The following is a 19,890-nucleotide window of genomic DNA, read 5'->3' as shown; positions in this document are numbered from 1 at the left end:
CCAAGCGCCGGTGGCCGGCGTCTTTCGGCTGAAGCAGCGATTCAGAGCGTAGGGCTGCCGCTCCGCTGTTGTGTGCGCGAAGCAGCCGCTTCTCCTGCTCCGGGAGCGGACAGAGCGGTAGCTTGTACGAGGGCGAAAAACGTTGCTGCAGAGAGACGACATTGTGTGCACAGCCTTGCGACTGCTAGAGGACGGTGGCTAAAGCTCCCTGCCTTTTCAATGCACTGCTGGCATGCTTTATTGAAGGTGCTCCGAGAAAATTTTCCTGGGTTTTGACTTCGTCCTGATGAAGCCCCTCTTGGGAAACTCGTGCTCGTTTCCGAAGGCTCGAGATGCAGAGAACTCGATGGCAGCTGCAGAAATGAAGGGCTGCGTTGAGTTGTCGAGAAGCAAGAACATAGCCAGCGCCTTGTGTTTGGCAGTCAGCAGCTGCTGGACTTTTGCGATTGCTTTCACTGTGCACTGAATGCCAGGACGGCACGTGCACGTTAAAACAACGAGCTGGGCAAGAGTGGGCAGAAGAGAACGGGCGTCAGACAGCAGCTTACATATTACCATAGGAAGAGCAGTGTTTTTGGAGTGTGCAGCAAATGCGTGTTTCTGGACAAGGGAGGCAAAAGTGCGCTGCGCTCCTAAGCTATCTCCCTGCGAGACACACTGCCAAAGCTTTTCGTTATCATGCAGTCTAGTGCAGACGCACACTACGGCTCTCCGGAGCTGTCCGAAGCCAAGCGCCGGTGGCCGGCGTCTTTCGGCTGAAGCAGCGCTTCGGAGCGTAGGGCTGCCGCTCCGCTGTTGTGTGCGCGAAGCAGCCGCTTCTCCTGCTCCGGGAGCGGACAGAGCGGTAGCTTGTACGAGGGCGAAGAACGAAGCCGCAGAGCACCCGGCTTCTCCGCGCCCCCTAAGGACTGCTAGAGGACCGTGGTGGCTGCTCGCCTGCCTCTTCAATTCCATTCTAGTATCCTTAGGGAAGGTGTTCCAGGACAATTTTCCTGAGTTTTGAATTCGTCCTGATGCAGCCCCTCCTGGGAAACTCGTGCGCGTCCTCTGAGTCTCCGAGTGCAGAGACCTCGATGGCAACTGCAGAAATGAAGGACTGCGTTGAGTTGTCGAGAAGCAAGAACATAGCCTGGAGTTTGGGAGTCAGCAGCTGCTGGACTTTTGCAATTGCTTTCACTGTGCACTGAATGCCAGGACGGCATGTGCACGTTAAAACAACGAGCTGGGCAAGAGTAATCGAAAGATCACGGCCGTCAGAAAGCAGCTTATATATTGCCCTGGAAAGAGCATTGTTTTTGGAGTGTGCAGTAAAATCGTGTTTCTGGACAAGGGAGGCATAAGTGCGCTGCGCTCCTAAGCTATCTCCCTGCGAGACACACTGCCAAAGCTTTTCGCTATGATGCAGTCTAGTGCAGACGCACACTACGGCTCTCCGGAGCTGTCCGAAGCCAAGCGCCGGTGGCCGGCGTCTTTCGGCTGAAGCAGCGCTTCGGAGCGTAGGGCTGCCGCTCCGCTGTTGTGTGCGCGAAGCAGCCGCTTCTCCTGCTCCGGGAGCCGGAGAGAGCGGTAGCTTGTACGAGGGCGAAGAACGAAGCCGCAGAGCACCGGGCTTCTGCGCGCACCCTAAGGACTGCTAGAGGACCGTGGTGGCCGCACGCCTGCCTCTTCAATTCCATTCTAGCATCCTTAGGGAAGGTGTTCCAGGACAATTTTCCTGAGTTTTGAATTCGTCCTGATACAGCCCCTCCTGGGAAACTCGTGCTCGTCCTCTGAGTCTCCGACATGCAGAGACCTCGATGGCAACTGCAGAAATGAAGGGCTGCGTTGAGTTGTCGAGAAGCAAGAACATAGCCAGCGCCTTGTGTTTGGGAGTCAGCAGCTGCTAGACTTTTGCGATTGCTTTCACTGTGCACTGAAAGCCAGGACGGCCTGTGCACGTTAAAACAACTAGCTGAGCAAGAGTAGCCGAAAAATCACGGCCGCTAGATAGCAGCTTACGTATTGCCCAGGAAAGAGCACTATTTTTGGAGTGTGCAGTAAAATCGTGTTTTTGGACAAGGGAGGCATAAGTGCGCTGCGCTCCTAAGCTATCTCCCTGCGAGACACACTGCCAAAGCTTTTCGCTATGATGCAGTCCAGTGCAGACGCACACTACGGCTCTCCGGAGCTGTCCGAAGCCAAGCGCCGGTGGCCGGCGTCTTTCGGCTGAAGCAGCGCTTCGGAGCGTAGGGCTGCCGCTCCGCTGTTGTGTGCGCGAAGCAGCCGCTTCTCCTGCTCCGGGAGCGGACAGAGCGGTAGCTTGTACGAGGGCGAAGAACGTTGCTGCAGAGAGACGACATTGTGTGCACAGCCTTGCGACTGCTAGAGGACGGTGGCTAAAGCTCCCTGCCTTTTCAATGCACTGCTGGCATGCTTTATTGAAGGTGCTCCGAGACAATTTTCCTGGGTTTTGACTTCGTCCTGATGAAGCCCCTCTTGGTAAACTCGTGCTCGTTTCCGAAGGCTCGAGATGCAGAGAACTCGATGGCAGCTGCAGAAATGAAGGGCTGCGTTGAGTTGTCGAGAAGCAAGAACATAGCCAGCGCCTTGTGTTTGGCAGTCAGCAGCTGCTGGACTTTTGCGATTGCTTTCACTGTGCACTGAATGCCAGGACGGCACGTGCACGTTAAAACAACGAGCTGGGCAAGAGTGGGCAGAAGAGAACGGGCGTCAGACAGCAGCTTACATATTACCATAGGAAGAGCAGTGTTTTTGGAGTGTGCAGCAAATGCGTGTTTCTGGACAAGGGAGGCAAAAGTGCGCTGCGCTCCTAAGCTATCTCCCTGCGAGACACACTGCCAAAGCTTTTCGTTATCATGCAGTCTAGTGCAGACGCACACTACGGCTCTCCGGAGCTGTCCGAAGCTAAGCGCCGGTGGCCGGCGTCTTTCGGCTGAAGCAGCGCTTCGGAGCGTAGGGCTGCCGCTCCGCTGTTGTGTGCGCGAAGCAGCCGCTTCTCCTGCTCCGGGAGCGGACAGAGCGGTAGCTTGTACGAGGGCGAAGAACGAAGCCGCAGAGCACCCGGCTTCTCCGCGCCCCCTAAGGACTGCTAGAGGACCGTGGTGGCCGCTCGCCTTCCTCTTCAATTCCATTCTAGTATCCTTAGGGAAGGTGTTCCAGGACAATTTTCCTGAGTTTTGAATTCGTCCTGATGCAGCCCCTCCTGGGAAACTCGTGCGCGTCCTCTGAGTCTCCGAGTGCAGAGACCTCGATGGCAACTGCAGAAATGAAGGGCTGCGTTGAGTTGTCGAGAAGCAAGAACATAGCCTGGAGTTTGGGAGTCAGCAGCTGCTGGACTTTTGCAATTGCTTTCACTGTGCACTGAATGCCAGGACGGCATGTGCACGTTAAAACAACGAGCTGGGCAAGAGTAATCGAAAGATCACGGCCGTCAGAAAGCAGCTTATATATTGCCCTGGAAAGAGCATTGTGTTTGGAGTGTGCAGTAAAATCGTGTTTCTGGACAAGGGAGGCATAAGTGCGCTGCGCTCCTAAGCTATCTCCCTGCGAGACACACTGCCAAAGCTTTTCGCTATCATGCAGTCTAGTGCAGACGCACACTACGGCTCTCCGGAGCTGTCCGAAGCCAAGCGCCGGTGGCCGGCGTCTTTCGGCTGAAGCAGCGCTTCGGAGCGTAGGGCTGCCGCTCCGCTGTTGTGTGCGCGAAGCAGCCGCTTCTCCTGCTCCGGGAGCCGGAGAGAGCGGTAGCTTGTACGAGGGCGAAGAACGAAGCCGCAGAGCACCGGGCTTCTGCGCGCACCCTAAGGACTGCTAGAGGACCGTGGTGGCCGCACGCCTGCCTCTTCAATTCCATTCTAGCATCCTTAGGGAAGGTGTTCCAGGACAATTTTCCTGAGTTTTGAATTCGTCCTGATACAGCCCCTCCTGGGAAACTCGTGCTCGTCCTCTGAGTCTCCGACATGCAGAGACCTCGATGGCAACTGCAGAAATGAAGGGCTGCGTTGAGTTGTCGAGAAGCAAGAACATAGCCAGCGCCTTGTGTTTGGGAGTCAGCAGCTGCTAGACTTTTGCGATTGCTATCACTGTGCACTGAAAGCCAGGACGGCCTGTGCACGTTAAAACAACTAGCTGAGCAAGAGTAGCCGAAAAATCACGGCCGCTAGATAGCAGCTTACGTATTGCCCAGGAAAGAGCACTATTTTTGGAGTGTGCAGTAAAATCGTGTTTTTGGACAAGGGAGGCATAAGTGCGCTGCGCTCCTAAGCTATCTCCCTGCGAGACACACTGCCAAAGCTTTTCGCTATGATGCAGTCCAGTGCAGACGCACACTACGGCTCTCCGGAGCTGTCCGAAGCCAAGCGCCGGTAGCCGGCATCTTTCGGCTGAAGCAGCGCTTCGGAGCGTAGGGCTGCCGCTCCGCTGTTGTGTGCGCGAAGCAGCCGCTTCTCCTGCTCCGGGAGTGGACAGAGCGGTAGCTTGTACGAGGGCGAAGAACGTTGCTGCAGAGAGACGACATTGTGTGCACAGCCTTGCGACTGCTAGAGGACGGTGGCTAAAGCTCCCTGCCTTTTCAATGCACTGCTGGCATGCTTTATTGAAGGTGCTCCGAGACAATTTTCCTGGGTTTTGACTTCGTCCTGATGAAGCCCCTCTTGGGAAAATCGTGCTCGTTTCCGAAGGCTCGAGATGCAGAGAATTCGATGGCAGCTGCAGAAATGAAGGGCTGCGTTGAGTTGTCGAGAAGCAAGAACATAGCCAGCGCCTTGTGTTTGGCAGTCAGCAGCTGCTGGACTTTTGCGATTGCTTTCACTGTGCACTGAATGCCAGGACGGCACGTGCACGTTAAAACAACGACCTGGGCAAGAGTGGGCAGAAGAGAACGGGCGTCAGACAGCAGCTTACATATTACCATAGGAAGAGCAGTGTTTTTGGAGTGTGCAGCAAATGCGTGTTTCTGGACAAGGGAGGCAAAAGTGCGCTGCGCTCCTAAGCTATCTCCCTGCGAGACACACTGCCAAAGCTTTTCGTTATCATGCAGTCTAGTGCAGACGCACACTACGGCTCTCCGGAGCTGTCCGAAGCTAAGCGCCGGTGGCCGGCGTCTTTCGGCTGAAGCAGCGCTTCGGAGCGTAGGGCTGCCGCTCCGCTGTTGTGTGCGCGAAGCAGCCGCTTCTCCTGCTCCGGGAGCGGACAGAGCGGTAGCTTGTACGAGGGCGAAGAACGAAGCCGCAGAGCACCCGGCTTCTCCGCGCCCCCTAAGGACTGCTAGAGGACCGTGGTGGCCGCACGCCTGCCTCTTCAATTCCATTCTAGTATCCTTAGGGAAGGTGTTCCAGGACAATTTTCCTGAGTTTTGAATTCGTCCTGATGCAGCCCCTCCTGGGAAACTCGTGCGCGTCCTCTGAGTCTCCGACATGCAGAGACCTCGATGGCAACTGCAGAAATGAAGGGCTGCGTTGAGTTGTCGAGAAGCAAGAACATAGCCAGCGCCTTGTGTTTGGGAGTCAGCAGCTGCTAGACTTTTGCGATTGCTATCACTGTGCACTGAAAGCCAGGACGGCCTGTGCACGTTAAAACAACTAGCTGAGCAAGAGTAGCCGAAAAATCACGGCCGCTAGATAGCAGCTTACGTATTGCCCAGGAAAGAGCACTATTTTTGGAGTGTGCAGTAAAATCGTGTTTTTGGACAAGGGAGGCATAAGTGCGCTGCGCTCCTAAGCTATCTCCCTGCGAGACACACTGCCAAAGCTTTTCGCTATGATGCAGTCCAGTGCAGACGCACACTACGGCTCTCCGGAGCTGTCCGAAGCCAAGCGCCGGTGGCCGGCGTCTTTCGGCTGAAGCAGCGCTTCGGAGCGTAGGGCTGCCGCTCCGCTGTTGTGTGCGCGAAGCAGCCGCTTCTCCTGCTCCGGGAGCCGGAGAGAGCGGTAGCTTGTACGAGGGCGAAGAACGTTGCTGCAGAGAGACGACATTGTGTGCACAGCCTTGCGACTGCTAGAGGACGGTGGCTAAAGCTCCCTGCCTTTTCAATGCACTGCTGGCATGCTTTATTGAAGGTGCTCCGAGACAATTTTCCTGGGTTTTGACTTCGTCCTGATGAAGCCCCTCTTGGGAAACTCGTGCTCGTTTCCGAAGGCTCGAGATGCAGAGAACTCGATGGCAGCTGCAGAAATGAAGGGCTGCGTTGAGTTGTCGAGAAGCAAGAACATAGCCAGCGCCTTGTGTTTGGCAGTCAGCAGCTGCTGGACTTTTGCGATTGCTTTCACTGTGCACTGAATGCCAGGACGGCACGTGCACGTTAAAACAACGACCTGGGCAAGAGTGGGCAGAAGAGAACGGGCGTCAGACAGCAGCTTACATATTACCATAGGAAGAGCAGTGTTTTTGGAGTGTGCAGCAAATGCGTGTTTCTGGACAAGGGAGGCAAAAGTGCGCTGCGCTCCTAAGCTATCTCCCTGCGAGACACACTGCCAAAGCTTTTCGTTATCATGCAGTCTAGTGCAGACGCACACTACGGCTCTCCGGAGCTGTCCGAAGCTAAGCGCCGGTGGCCGGCGTCTTTCGGCTGAAGCAGCGCTTCGGAGCGTAGGGCTGCCGCTCCGCTGTTGTGTGCGCGAAGCAGCCGCTTCTCCTGCTCCGGGAGCGGACAGAGCGGTAGCTTGTACGAGGGCAAAGAACGAAGCCGCAGAGCACCCGGCTTCTCCGCGCCCCCTAAGGACTGCTAGAGGACCGTGGTGGCCGCTCGCCTTCCTCTTCAATTCCATTCTAGTATCCTTAGGGAAGGTGTTCCAGGACAATTTTCCTGAGTTTTGAATTCGTCCTGATGCAGCCCCTCCTGGGAAACTCGTGCGCGTCCTCTGAGTCTCCGAGTGCAGAGACCTCGATGGCAACTGCAGAAATGAAGGGCTGCGTTGAGTTGTCGAGAAGCAAGAACATAGCCTGGAGTTTGGGAGTCAGCAGCTGCTGGACTTTTGCGATTGCTTTCACTGTGCACTGAATGCCAGGACGGCATGTGCACGTTAAAACAACGAGCTGGGCAAGAGTAATCGAAAGATCACGGCCGTCAGAAAGCAGCTTATATATTGCCCTGGAAAGAGCATTGTGTTTGGAGTGTGCAGTAAAATCGTGTTTCTGGACAAGGGAGGCATAAGTGCGCTGCGCTCCTAAGCTATCTCCCTGCGAGACACACTGCCAAAGCTTTTCGCTATCATGCAGTCCAGTGCAGACGCACACTACGGCTCTCCGGAGCTGTCCGAAGCCAAGCGCCGGTGGCCGGCGTCTTTCGGCTGAAGCAGCGCTTCGGAGCGTAGGGCTGCCGCTCCGCTGTTGTGTGCGCGAAGCAGCCGCTTCTCCTGCTCCGGGAGCCGGAGAGAGCGGTAGCTTGTACGAGGGCGAAGAACGAAGCCGCAGAGCACCGGGCTTCTGCGCGCACCCTAAGGACTGCTAGAGGACCGTGGTGGCCGCACGCCTGCCTCTTCAATTCCATTCTAGCATCCTTAGGGAAGGTGTTCCAGGACAATTTTCCTGAGTTTTGAATTCGTCCTGATACAGCCCCTCCTGGGAAACTCGTGCTCGTCCTCTGAGTCTCCGACATGCAGAGACCTCGATGGCAACTGCAGAAATGAAGGGCTGCGTTGAGTTGTCGAGAAGCAAGAACATAGCCAGCGCCTTGTGTTTGGGAGTCAGCAGCTGCTAGACTTTTGCGATTGCTATCACTGTGCACTGAAAGCCAGGACGGCCTGTGCACGTTAAAACAACTAGCTGAGCAAGAGTAGCCGAAAAATCACGGCCGCTAGATAGCAGCTTACGTATTGCCCAGGAAAGAGCACTATTTTTGGAGTGTGCAGTAAAATCGTGTTTTTGGACAAGGGAGGCATAAGTGCGCTGCGCTCCTAAGCTATCTCCCTGCGAGACACACTGCCAAAGCTTTTCGCTATGATGCAGTCCAGTGCAGACGCACACTACGGCTCTCCGGAGCTGTCCGAAGCCAAGCGCCGGTGGCCGGCGTCTTTCGGCTGAAGCAGCGCTTCGGAGCGTAGGGCTGCCGCTCCGCTGTTGTGTGCGCGAAGCAGCCGCTTCTCCTGCTCCGGGAGCGGACAGAGCGGTAGCTTGTACGAGGGCGAAGAACGTTGCTGCAGAGAGACGACATTGTGTGCACAGCCTTGCGACTGCTAGAGGACGGTGGCTAAAGCTCCCTGCCTTTTCAATGCACTGCTGGCATGCTTTATTGAAGGTGCTCCGAGACAATTTTCCTGGGTTTTGACTTCGTCCTGATGAAGCCCCTCTTGGGAAACTCGTGCTCGTTTCCGAAGGCTCGAGATGCAGAAAACTCGATGGCAGCTGCAGAAATGAAGGGCTGCGTTGAGTTGTCGAGAAGCAAGAACATAGCCAGCGCCTTGTGTTTGGCAGTCAGCAGCTGCTGGACTTTTGCGATTGCTTTCACTGTGCACTGAATGCCAGGACGGCACGTGCACGTTAAAACAACGAGCTGGGCAAGAGTGGGCAGAAGAGAACGGGCGTCAGACAGCAGCTTACATATTACCATAGGAAGAGCAGTGTTTTTGGAGTGTGCAGCAAATGCGTGTTTCTGGACAAGGGAGGCAAAAGTGCGCTGCGCTCCTAAGCTATCTCCCTGCGAGACACACTGCCAAAGCTTTTCGTTATCATGCAGTCTAGTGCAGACGCACACTACGGCTCTCCGGAGCTGTCCGAAGCTAAGCGCCGGTGGCCGGCGTCTTTCGGCTGAAGCAGCGCTTCGGAGCGTAGGGCTGCCGCTCCGCTGTTGTGTGCGCGAAGCAGCCGCTTCTCCTGCTCCGGGAGCGGACAGAGCGGTAGCTTGTACGAGGGCGAAGAACGAAGCCGCAGAGCACCCGGCTTCTCCGCGCCCCCTAAGGACTGCTAGAGGACCGTGGTGGCCGCTCGCCTTCCTCTTCAATTCCATTCTAGTATCCTTAGGGAAGGTGTTCCAGGACAATTTTCCTGAGTTTTGAATTCGTCCTGATGCAGCCCCTCCTGGGAAACTCGTGCGCGTCCTCTGAGTCTCCGAGTGCAGAGACCTCGATGGCAACTGCAGAAATGAAGGGCTGCGTTGAGTTGTCGAGAAGCAAGAACATAGCCTGGAGTTTGGGAGTCAGCAGCTGCTAGACTTTTGCGATTGCTTTCACTGTGCACTGAATGCCAGGACGGCATGTGCACGTTAAAACAACGAGCTGGGCAAGAGTAATCGAAAGATCACGGCCGTCAGAAAGCAGCTTATATATTGCCCTGGAAAGAGCATTGTGTTTGGAGTGTGCAGTAAAATCGTGTTTCTGGACAAGGGAGGCATAAGTGCGCTGCGCTCCTAAGCTATCTCCCTGCGAGACACACTGCCAAAGCTTTTCGCTATCATGCAGTCTAGTGCAGACGCACACTACGGCTCTCCGGAGCTGTCCGAAGCCAAGCGCCGGTGGCCGGCGTCTTTCGGCTGAAGCAGCGCTTCGGAGCGTAGGGCTGCCGCTCCGCTGTTGTGTGCGCGAAGCAGCCGCTTCTCCTGCTCCGGGAGCCGGAGAGAGCGGTAGCTTGTACGAGGGCGAAGAACGAAGCCGCAGAGCACCGGGCTTCTGCGCGCACCCTAAGGACTGCTAGAGGACCGTGGTGGCCGCACGCCTGCCTCTTCAATTCCATTCTAGCATCCTTAGGGAAGGTGTTCCAGGACAATTTTCCTGAGTTTTGAATTCGTCCTGATACAGCCCCTCCTGGGAAACTCGTGCTCGTCCTCTGAGTCTCCGACATGCAGAGACCTCGATGGCAACTGCAGAAATGAAGGGCTGCGTTGAGTTGTCGAGAAGCAAGAACATAGCCAGCGCCTTGTGTTTGGGAGTCAGCAGCTGCTAGACTTTTGCGATTGCTATCACTGTGCACTGAAAGCCAGGACGGCCTGTGCACGTTAAAACAACTAGCTGAGCAAGAGTAGCCGAAAAATCACGGCCGCTAGATAGCAGCTTACGTATTGCCCAGGAAAGAGCACTATTTTTGGAGTGTGCAGTAAAATCGTGTTTTTGGACAAGGGAGGCATAAGTGCGCTGCGCTCCTAAGCTATCTCCCTGCGAGACACACTGCCAAAGCTTTTCGCTATGATGCAGTCGAGTGCAGACGCACACTACGGCTCTCCGGAGCTGTCCGAAGCCAAGCGCCGGTGGCCGGCGTCTTTCGGCTGAAGCAGCGCTTCGGAGCGTAGGGCTGCCGCTCCGCTGTTGTGTGCGCGAAGCAGCCGCTTCTCCTGCTCCGGGAGCGGACAGAGCGGTAGCTTGTACGAGGGCGAAGAACGTTGCTGCAGAGAGACGACATTGTGTGCACAGCCTTGCGACTGCTAGAGGACGGTGGCTAAAGCTCCCTGCCTTTTCAATGCACTGCTGGCATGCTTTATTGAAGGTGCTCCGAGACAATTTTCCTGGGTTTTGACTTCGTCCTGATGAAGCCCCTCTTGGGAAAATCGTGCTCGTTTCCGAAGGCTCGAGATGCAGAGAATTCGATGGCAGCTGCAGAAATGAAGGGCTGCGTTGAGTTGTCGAGAAGCAAGAACATAGCCAGCGCCTTGTGTTTGGCAGTCAGCAGCTGCTGGACTTTTGCGATTGCTTTCACTGTGCACTGAATGCCAGGACGGCACGTGCACGTTAAAACAACGACCTGGGCAAGAGTGGGCAGAAGAGAACGGGCGTCAGACAGCAGCTTACATATTACCATAGGAAGAGCAGTGTTTTTGGAGTGTGCAGCAAATGCGTGTTTCTGGACAAGGGAGGCAAAAGTGCGCTGCGCTCCTAAGCTATCTCCCTGCGAGACACACTGCCAAAGCTTTTCGTTATCATGCAGTCTAGTGCAGACGCACACTACGGCTCTCCGGAGCTGTCCGAAGCTAAGCGCCGGTGGCCGGCGTCTTTCGGCTGAAGCAGCGCTTCGGAGCGTAGGGCTGCCGCTCCGCTGTTGTGTGCGCGAAGCAGCCGCTTCTCCTGCTCCGGGAGCGGACAGAGCGGTAGCTTGTACGAGGGCGAAGAACGAAGCCGCAGAGCACCCGGCTTCTCCGCGCCCCCTAAGGACTGCTAGAGGACCGTGGTGGCCGCACGCCTGCCTCTTCAATTCCATTCTAGTATCCTTAGGGAAGGTGTTCCAGGACAATTTTCCTGAGTTTTGAATTCGTCCTGATGCAGCCCCTCCTGGGAAACTCGTGCGCGTCCTCTGAGTCTCCGACATGCAGAGACCTCGATGGCAACTGCAGAAATGAAGGGCTGCGTTGAGTTGTCGAGAAGCAAGAACATAGCCAGCGCCTTGTGTTTGGGAGTCAGCAGCTGCTAGACTTTTGCGATTGCTATCACTGTGCACTGAAAGCCAGGACGGCCTGTGCACGTTAAAACAACTAGCTGAGCAAGAGTAGCCGAAAAATCACGGCCGCTAGATAGCAGCTTACGTATTGCCCAGGAAAGAGCACTATTTTTGGAGTGTGCAGTAAAATCGTGTTTTTGGACAAGGGAGGCATAAGTGCGCTGCGCTCCTAAGCTATCTCCCTGCGAGACACACTGCCAAAGCTTTTCGCTATGATGCAGTCCAGTGCAGACGCACACTACGGCTCTCCGGAGCTGTCCGAAGCCAAGCGCCGGTGGCCGGCGTCTTTCGGCTGAAGCAGCGCTTCGGAGCGTAGGGCTGCCGCTCCGCTGTTGTGTGCGCGAAGCAGCCGCTTCTCCTGCTCCGGGAGCCGGAGAGAGCGGTAGCTTGTACGAGGGCGAAGAACGTTGCTGCAGAGAGACGACATTGTGTGCACAGCCTTGCGACTGCTAGAGGACGGTGGCTAAAGCTCCCTGCCTTTTCAATGCACTGCTGGCATGCTTTATTGAAGGTGCTCCGAGACAATTTTCCTGGGTTTTGACTTCGTCCTGATGAAGCCCCTCTTGGGAAACTCGTGCTCGTTTCCGAAGGCTCGAGATGCAGAGAACTCCATGGCAGCTGCAGAAATGAAGGGCTGCGTTGAGTTGTCGAGAAGCAAGAACATAGCCAGCGCCTTGTGTTTGGCAGTCAGCAGCTGCTGGACTTTTGCGATTGCTTTCACTGTGCACTGAATGCCAGGACGGCACGTGCACGTTAAAACAACGACCTGGGCAAGAGTGGGCAGAAGAGAACGGGCGTCAGACAGCAGCTTACATATTACCATAGGAAGAGCAGTGTTTTTGGAGTGTGCAGCAAATGCGTGTTTCTGGACAAGGGAGGCAAAAGTGCGCTGCGCTCCTAAGCTATCTCCCTGCGAGACACACTGCCAAAGCTTTTCGTTATCATGCAGTCTAGTGCAGACGCACACTACGGCTCTCCGGAGCTGTCCGAAGCTAAGCGCCGGTGGCCGGCGTCTTTCGGCTGAAGCAGCGCTTCGGAGCGTAGGGCTGCCGCTCCGCTGTTGTGTGCGCGAAGCAGCCGCTTCTCCTGCTCCGGGAGCGGACAGAGCGGTAGCTTGTACGAGGGCAAAGAACGAAGCCGCAGAGCACCCGGCTTCTCCGCGCCCCCTAAGGACTGCTAGAGGACCGTGGTGGCCGCTCGCCTTCCTCTTCAATTCCATTCTAGTATCCTTAGGGAAGGTGTTCCAGGACAATTTTCCTGAGTTTTGAATTCGTCCTGATGCAGCCCCTCCTGGGAAACTCGTGCGCGTCCTCTGAGTCTCCGAGTGCAGAGACCTCGATGGCAACTGCAGAAATGAAGGGCTGCGTTGAGTTGTCGAGAAGCAAGAACATAGCCTGGAGTTTGGGAGTCAGCAGCTGCTGGACTTTTGCGATTGCTTTCACTGTGCACTGAATGCCAGGACGGCATGTGCACGTTAAAACAACGAGCTGGGCAAGAGTAATCGAAAGATCACGGCCGTCAGAAAGCAGCTTATATATTGCCCTGGAAAGAGCATTGTGTTTGGAGTGTGCAGTAAAATCGTGTTTCTGGACAAGGGAGGCATAAGTGCGCTGCGCTCCTAAGCTATCTCCCTGCGAGACACACTGCCAAAGCTTTTCGCTATCATGCAGTCCAGTGCAGACGCACACTACGGCTCTCCGGAGCTGTCCGAAGCCAAGCGCCGGTGGCCGGCGTCTTTCGGCTGAAGCAGCGCTTCGGAGCGTAGGGCTGCCGCTCCGCTGTTGTGTGCGCGAAGCAGCCGCTTCTCCTGCTCCGGGAGCCGGAGAGAGCGGTAGCTTGTACGAGGGCGAAGAACGAAGCCGCAGAGCACCGGGCTTCTGCGCGCACCCTAAGGACTGCTAGAGGACCGTGGTGGCCGCACGCCTGCCTCTTCAATTCCATTCTAGCATCCTTAGGGAAGGTGTTCCAGGACAATTTTCCTGAGTTTTGAATTCGTCCTGATACAGCCCCTCCTGGGAAACTCGTGCTCGTCCTCTGAGTCTCCGACATGCAGAGACCTCGATGGCAACTGCAGAAATGAAGGGCTGCGTTGAGTTGTCGAGAAGCAAGAACATAGCCAGCGCCTTGTGTTTGGGAGTCAGCAGCTGCTAGACTTTTGCGATTGCTATCACTGTGCACTGAAAGCCAGGACGGCCTGTGCACGTTAAAACAACTAGCTGAGCAAGAGTAGCCGAAAAATCACGGCCGCTAGATAGCAGCTTACGTATTGCCCAGGAAAGAGCACTATTTTTGGAGTGTGCAGTAAAATCGTGTTTTTGGACAAGGGAGGCATAAGTGCGCTGCGCTCCTAAGCTATCTCCCTGCGAGACACACTGCCAAAGCTTTTCGCTATGATGCAGTCCAGTGCAGACGCACACTACGGCTCTCCGGAGCTGTCCGAAGCCAAGCGCCGGTGGCCGGCGTCTTTCGGCTGAAGCAGCGCTTCGGAGCGTAGGGCTGCCGCTCCGCTGTTGTGTGCGCGAAGCAGCCGCTTCTCCTGCTCCGGGAGCGGACAGAGCGGTAGCTTGTACGAGGGCGAAGAACGTTGCTGCAGAGAGACGACATTGTGTGCACAGCCTTGCGACTGCTAGAGGACGGTGGCTAAAGCTCCCTGCCTTTTCAATGCACTGCTGGCATGCTTTATTGAAGGTGCTCCGAGACAATTTTCCTGGGTTTTGACTTCGTCCTGATGAAGCCCCTCTTGGGAAACTCGTGCTCGTTTCCGAAGGCTCGAGATGCAGAAAACTCGATGGCAGCTGCAGAAATGAAGGGCTGCGTTGAGTTGTCGAGAAGCAAGAACATAGCCAGCGCCTTGTGTTTGGCAGTCAGCAGCTGCTGGACTTTTGCGATTGCTTTCACTGTGCACTGAATGCCAGGACGGCACGTGCACGTTAAAACAACGAGCTGGGCAAGAGTGGGCAGAAGAGAACGGGCGTCAGACAGCAGCTTACATATTACCATAGGAAGAGCAGTGTTTTTGGAGTGTGCAGCAAATGCGTGTTTCTGGACAAGGGAGGCAAAAGTGCGCTGCGCTCCTAAGCTATCTCCCTGCGAGACACACTGCCAAAGCTTTTCGTTATCATGCAGTCTAGTGCAGACGCACACTACGGCTCTCCGGAGCTGTCCGAAGCTAAGCGCCGGTGGCCGGCGTCTTTCGGCTGAAGCAGCGCTTCGGAGCGTAGGGCTGCCGCTCCGCTGTTGTGTGCGCGAAGCAGCCGCTTCTCCTGCTCCGGGAGCGGACAGAGCGGTAGCTTGTACGAGGGCGAAGAACGAAGCCGCAGAGCACCCGGCTTCTCCGCGCCCCCTAAGGACTGCTAGAGGACCGTGGTGGCCGCTCGCCTTCCTCTTCAATTCCATTCTAGTATCCTTAGGGAAGGTGTTCCAGGACAATTTTCCTGAGTTTTGAATTCGTCCTGATGCAGCCCCTCCTGGGAAACTCGTGCGCGTCCTCTGAGTCTCCGAGTGCAGAGACCTCGATGGCAACTGCAGAAATGAAGGGCTGCGTTGAGTTGTCGAGAAGCAAGAACATAGCCTGGAGTTTGGGAGTCAGCAGCTGCTAGACTTTTGCGATTGCTTTCACTGTGCACTGAATGCCAGGACGGCATGTGCACGTTAAAACAACGAGCTGGGCAAGAGTAATCGAAAGATCACGGCCGTCAGAAAGCAGCTTATATATTGCCCTGGAAAGAGCATTGTGTTTGGAGTGTGCAGTAAAATCGTGTTTCTGGACAAGGGAGGCATAAGTGCGCTGCGCTCCTAAGCTATCTCCCTGCGAGACACACTGCCAAAGCTTTTCGCTATCATGCAGTCTAGTGCAGACGCACACTACGGCTCTCCGGAGCTGTCCGAAGCCAAGCGCCGGTGGCCGGCGTCTTTCGGCTGAAGCAGCGCTTCGGAGCGTAGGGCTGCCGCTCCGCTGTTGTGTGCGCGAAGCAGCCGCTTCTCCTGCTCCGGGAGCCGGAGAGAGCGGTAGCTTGTACGAGGGCGAAGAACGAAGCCGCAGAGCACCGGGCTTCTGCGCGCACCCTAAGGACTGCTAGAGGACCGTGGTGGCCGCACGCCTGCCTCTTCAATTCCATTCTAGCATCCTTAGGGAAGGTGTTCCAGGACAATTTTCCTGAGTTTTGAATTCGTCCTGATACAGCCCCTCCTGGGAAACTCGTGCTCGTCCTCTGAGTCTCCGACATGCAGAGACCTCGATGGCAACTGCAGAAATGAAGGGCTGCGTTGAGTTGTCGAGAAGCAAGAACATAGCCAGCGCCTTGTGTTTGGGAGTCAGCAGCTGCTAGACTTTTGCGATTGCTATCACTGTGCACTGAAAGCCAGGACGGCCTGTGCACGTTAAAACAACTAGCTGAGCAAGAGTAGCCGAAAAATCACGGCCGCTAGATAGCAGCTTACGTATTGCCCAGGAAAGAGCACTATTTTTGGAGTGTGCAGTAAAATCGTGTTTTTGGACAAGGGAGGCATAAGTGCGCTGCGCTCCTAAGCTATCTCCCTGCGAGACACACTGCCAAAGCTTTTCGCTATGATGCAGTCGAGTGCAGACGCACACTACGGCTCTCCGGAGCTGTCCGAAGCCAAGCGCCGGTGGCCGGCGTCTTTCGGCTGAAGCAGCGCTTCGGAGCGTAGGGCTGCCGCTCCGCTGTTGTGTGCGCGAAGCAGCCGCTTCTCCTGCTCCGGGAGCGGACAGAGCGGTAGCTTGTACGAGGGCGAAGAACGTTGCTGCAGAGAGACGACATTGTGTGCACAGCCTTGCGACTGATAGAGGACGGTGGCTAAAGCTCCCTGCCTTTTCAATGCACTGCTGGCATGCTTTATTGAAGGTGCTCCGAGACAATTTTCCTGGGTTTTGACTTCGTCCTGATGAAGCCCCTCTTGGGAAACTCGTGCTCGTTTCCGAAGGCTCGAGATGCAGAGAACTCGATGGCAGCTGCAGAAATGAAGGGCTGCGTTGAGTTGTCGAGAAGCAAGAACATAGCCAGCGCCTTGTGTTTGGCAGTCAGCAGCTGCTGGACTTTTGCGATTGCTTTCACTGTGCACTGAATGCCAGGACGGCACGTGCACGTTAAAACAACGAGCTGGGCAAGAGTGGGCAGAAGAGAACGGGCGTCAGACAGCAGCTTACATATTACCATAGGAAGAGCAGTGTTTTTGGAGTGTGCAGCAAATGCTTGTTTCTGGACAAGGGAGGCAAAAGTGCGCTGCGCTCCTAAGCTATCTCCCTGCGAAACACACTGCCAAAGCTTTTCGTTATCATGCAGTCTAGTGCAGACGCACACTACGGCTCTCCGGAGCTGTCCGAAGCTAAGCGCCGGTGGCCGGCGTCTTTCGGCTGAAGCAGCGCTTCGGAGCGTAGGGCTGCCGCTCCGCTGTTGTGTGCGCGAAGCAGCCGCTTCTCCTGCTCCGGGAGCGGACAGAGCGGTAGCTTGTACGAGGGCGAAGAACGAAGCCGCAGAGCACCCGGCTTCTCCGCGCCCCCTAAGGACTGCTAGAGGACCGTGGTGGCCGCTCGCCTTCCTCTTCAATTCCATTCTAGTATCCTTAGGGAAGGTGTTCCAGGACAATTTTCCTGAGTTTTGAATTCGTCCTGATGCAGCCCCTCCTGGGAAACTCGTGCGCGTCCTCTGAGTCTCCGAGTGCAGAGACCTCGATGGCAACTGCAGAAATGAAGGGCTGCGTTGAGTTGTCGAGAAGCAAGAACATAGCCTGGAGTTTGGGAGTCAGCAGCTGCTGGACTTTTGCGATTGCTTTCACTGTGCACTGAATGCCAGGACGGCATGTGCACGTTAAAACAACGAGCTGGGCAAGAGTAATCGAAAGATCACGGCCGTCAGAAAGCAGCTTATATATTGCCCTGGAAAGAGCATTGTGTTTGGAGTGTGCAGTAAAATCGTGTTTCTGGACAAGGGAGGCATAAGTGCGCTGCGCTCCTAAGCTATCTCCCTGCGAGACACACTGCCAAAGCTTTTCGCTATCATGCAGTCTAGTGCAGACGCACACTACGGCTCTCCGGAGCTGTCCGAAGCCAAGCGCCGGTGGCCGGCGTCTTTCGGCTGAAGCAGCGCTTCGGAGCGTAGGGCTGCCGCTCCGCTGTTGTGTGCGCGAAGCAGCCGCTTCTCCTGCTCCGGGAGCCGGAGAGAGCGGTAGCTTGTACGAGGGCGAAGAACGAAGCCGCAGAGCACCGGGCTTCTGCGCGCACCCTAAGGACTGCTAGAGGACCGTGGTGGCCGCTCGCCTGCCTCTTCAATTCCATTCTAGCATCCTTAGGGAAGGTGTTCCAGGACAATTTTCCTGAGTTTTGAATTCATCCTGATACAGCCCCTCCTGGGAAACTCGTGCTCGTCCTCTGAGTCTCCGACATGCAGAGACCTCGATGGCAACTGCAGAAATGAAGGGCTGCGTTGAGTTGTCGAGAAGCAAGAACATAGCCAGCGCCTTGTGTTTGGGAGTCAGCAGCTGCTAGACTTTTGCGATTGCTATCACTGTGCACTGAAAGCCAGGACGGCCTGTGCACGTTAAAACAACTAGCTGAGCAAGAGTAGCCGAAAAATCACGGCCGCTAGATAGCAGCTTACGTATTGCCCAGGAAAGAGCACTATTTTTGGAGTGTGCAGTAAAATCGTGTTTTTGGACAAGGGAGGCATAAGTGCGCTGCGCTCCTAAGCTATCTCCCTGCGAGACACACTGCCAAAGCTTTTCGCTATGATGCAGTCCAGTGCAGACGCACACTACGGCTCTCCGGAGCTGTCCGAAGCCAAGCGCCGGTGGCCGGCGTCTTTCGGCTGAAGCAGCGCTTCGGAGCGTAGGGCTGCCGCTCCGCTGTTGTGTGCGCGAAGCAGCCGCTTCTCCTGCTCCGGGAGCGGACAGAGCGGTAGCTTGTACGAGGGCGAAGAACGTTGCTGCAGAGAGACGACATTGTGTGCACAGCCTTGCGACTGATAGAGGACGGTGGCTAAAGCTCCCTGCCTTTTCAATGCACTGCTGGCATGCTTTATTGAAGGTGCTCCGAGACAATTTTCCTGGGTTTTGACTTCGTCCTGATGAAGCCCCTCTTGGGAAACTCGTGCTCGTTTCCGAAGGCTCGAGATGCAGAGAACTCGATGGCAGCTGCAGAAATGAAGGGCTGCGTTGAGTTGTCGAGAAGCAAGAACATAGCCAGCGCCTTGTGTTTGGCAGTCAGCAGCTGCTGGACTTTTGCGATTGCTTTCACTGTGCACTGAATGCCAGGACGGCACGTGCACGTTAAAACAACGAGCTGGGCAAGAGTGGGCAGAAGAGAACGGGCGTCAGACAGCAGCTTACATATTACCATAGGAAGAGCAGTGTTTTTGGAGTGTGCAGCAAATGCGTGTTTCTGGACAAGGGAGGCAAAAGTGCGCTGCGCTCCTAAGCTATCTCCCTGCGAGACACACTGCCAAAGCTTTTCGTTATCATGCAGTCTAGTGCAGACGCACACTACGGCTCTCCGGAGCTGTCCGAAGCTAAGCGCCGGTGGCCGGCGTCTTTCGGCTGAAGCAGCGCTTCGGAGCGTAGGGCTGCCGCTCCGCTGTTGTGTGCACGAAGCAGCCGCTTCTCCTGCTCCGGGAGCGGACAGAGCGGTAGCTTGTACGAGGGCGAAGAACGAAGCCGCAGAGCACCCGGCTTCTCCGCGCCCCCTAAGGACTGCTAGAGGACCGTGGTGGCCGCTCGCCTTCCTCTTCAATTCCATTCTAGTATCCTTAGGGAAGGTGTTCCAGGACAATTTTCCTGAGTTTTGAATTCGTCCTGATGCAGCCCCTCCTGGGAAACTCGTGCGCGTCCTCTGAGTCTCCGAGTGCAGAGACCTCGATGGCAACTGCAGAAATGAAGGGCTGCGTTGAGTTGTCGAGAAGCAAGAACATAGCCTGGAGTTTGGGAGTCAGCAGCTGCTGGACTTTTGCAATTGCTTTCACTGTGCACTGAATGCCAGGACGGCATGTGCACGTTAAAACAACGAGCTGGGCAAGAGTAATCGAAAGATCACGGCCGTCAGAAAGCAGCTTATATATTGCCCTGGAAAGAGCATTGTGTTTGGAGTGTGCAGTAAAATCGTGTTTCTGGACAAGGGAGGCATAAGTGCGCTGCGCTCCTAAGCTATCTCCCTGCGAGACACACTGCCAAAGCTTTTCGCTATCATGCAGTCTAGTGCAGACGCACACTACGGCTCTCCGGAGCTGTCCGAAGCCAAGCGCCGGTGGCCGGCGTCTTTCGGCTGAAGCAGCGCTTCGGAGCGTAGGGCTGCCGCTCCGCTGTTGTGTGCGCGAAGCAGCCGCTTCTCCTGCTCCGGGAGCCGGAGAGAGCGGTAGCTTGTACGAGGGCGAAGAACGAAGCCGCAGAGCACCGGGCTTCTGCGCGCACCCTAAGGACTGCTAGAGGACCGTGGTGGCCGCACGCCTGCCTCTTCAATTCCATTCTAGCATCCTTAGGGAAGGTGTTCCAGGACAATTTTCCTGAGTTTTGAATTCGTCCTGATAC

Source organism: Lonchura striata, chromosome 23, assembly GCF_050655825.1.
Source record: "Lonchura striata isolate lonStrDom1 chromosome 23, ASM5065582v1, whole genome shotgun sequence".
NCBI classification, from domain to species: domain Eukaryota; kingdom Metazoa; phylum Chordata; class Aves; order Passeriformes; family Estrildidae; genus Lonchura; species Lonchura striata.
This window is presented reverse-complemented; position numbering follows the sequence as displayed.